Raw genomic sequence first — 1,325 nt, 5'->3', positions numbered from 1 at the left:
AGCATCTGGAAGATTGCCTTCAGATGAAGTGACCCACCTTATCCTGGAAGGTATCCTCAAAATCAACCATTCACTGATACCATTTAGGGAACCATGGATCGAAACTGCCCATTTTGGCCAGGCACAATGAAAACCGTTTGCATCAGCTGTCTCATAACAGGAGGTCCCGATAAAGAAGGTGGTGCTGCTTTTGAAAACGAACTGGGAGAAGTTTGGAGGGGCCAAAAGCAGGGAGAAGTTGCCAGCCCAGAATACGTCTTGTAAAACTAACCTGGAAGAATTTGGGAGGGACCAAATGGAGGAGGGAAGAGATGACATGTTCTGCGCACCTCCCAGAAACTCTCATGCTGGAATCCATCTTGGCTGAGAGATGCGCGTGCCACTAGGAAGGCCCCTGAATCAGACCAATTACTGGCCAAGCAAGATGAATGGCCAGACAGCCTGAAACTAACTCCATCGCCTAAAACCTGAGGCTGTGAGCCAGGCGGCAGAGCAATGCTCCTGGGTTCCCACGCCCTGCTGCTCTTGGCCCAGGTGCCCCAGGCGTTTGCTTTGTCAGCATGTGTGCCTTTGGGAACAGTTAGATAACAGCCTACTCTCAGGCCCTGAAATGGGTCCCCGTTCCTGCAACACCAGGACGGTCTGTCGTAATAGGGGACAGACAGCTCTGTAAGGAGGTGGATGAGCAACATAAAGCCTCCTTTGTTCCATTCTTTCCCCTTCCCCATCCTGCTTCCCTCACTTCTTTCATACTTTCCCTGAAGAGCAATTTTCCTAATAGGTAAAGATCCTATAAGTCAATAAATTCAAAAATCCAATGGCAAAATGGACAAAGTATGTAACAGATTGATTACAGAAAATGTTAGATAAATGGATCATAAAACTGGAAAAGATAGTCAATATTATTTACAATAAAATAAACATATACTAAGGACAATTTTTGGCTTATCAGACTGACAATGATTCAAAAGCTTGATACATATTGTAATGGCAACAGCATGAGGAAATGCACATGTTCAGGTATTCCTGGAGGAAGTGTAAGCTGTTGCAACTCCGTGGAGGGCATTCGGCACTGCAATCAAAATAGGTATCACCTACAGGGTGACCCAGCAATGATTCTTCCAGTTGTTCATAGTAGCAAAAGACTGGACTTCAGTGTCTATAAATTGGGACCGGTGATATGAATTATAATGCTGCTGCTGCTGCTAAGTTGCTTCAGTCGTGTACAACTCTGTAGACGGCAGCCCATCAGGCTCCCCCGTCCCTGGGATTCTCCAGGCAAGAACACTGGAGTGGGTTGCCATTTCCTTCTCCAATGCATGAAA

This window comes from Bubalus bubalis, chromosome 11, assembly GCF_019923935.1.
Source record: "Bubalus bubalis isolate 160015118507 breed Murrah chromosome 11, NDDB_SH_1, whole genome shotgun sequence".
NCBI lineage: Eukaryota > Metazoa > Chordata > Mammalia > Artiodactyla > Bovidae > Bubalus > Bubalus bubalis.
Note: the sequence above shows the minus strand (reverse complement) of the source record.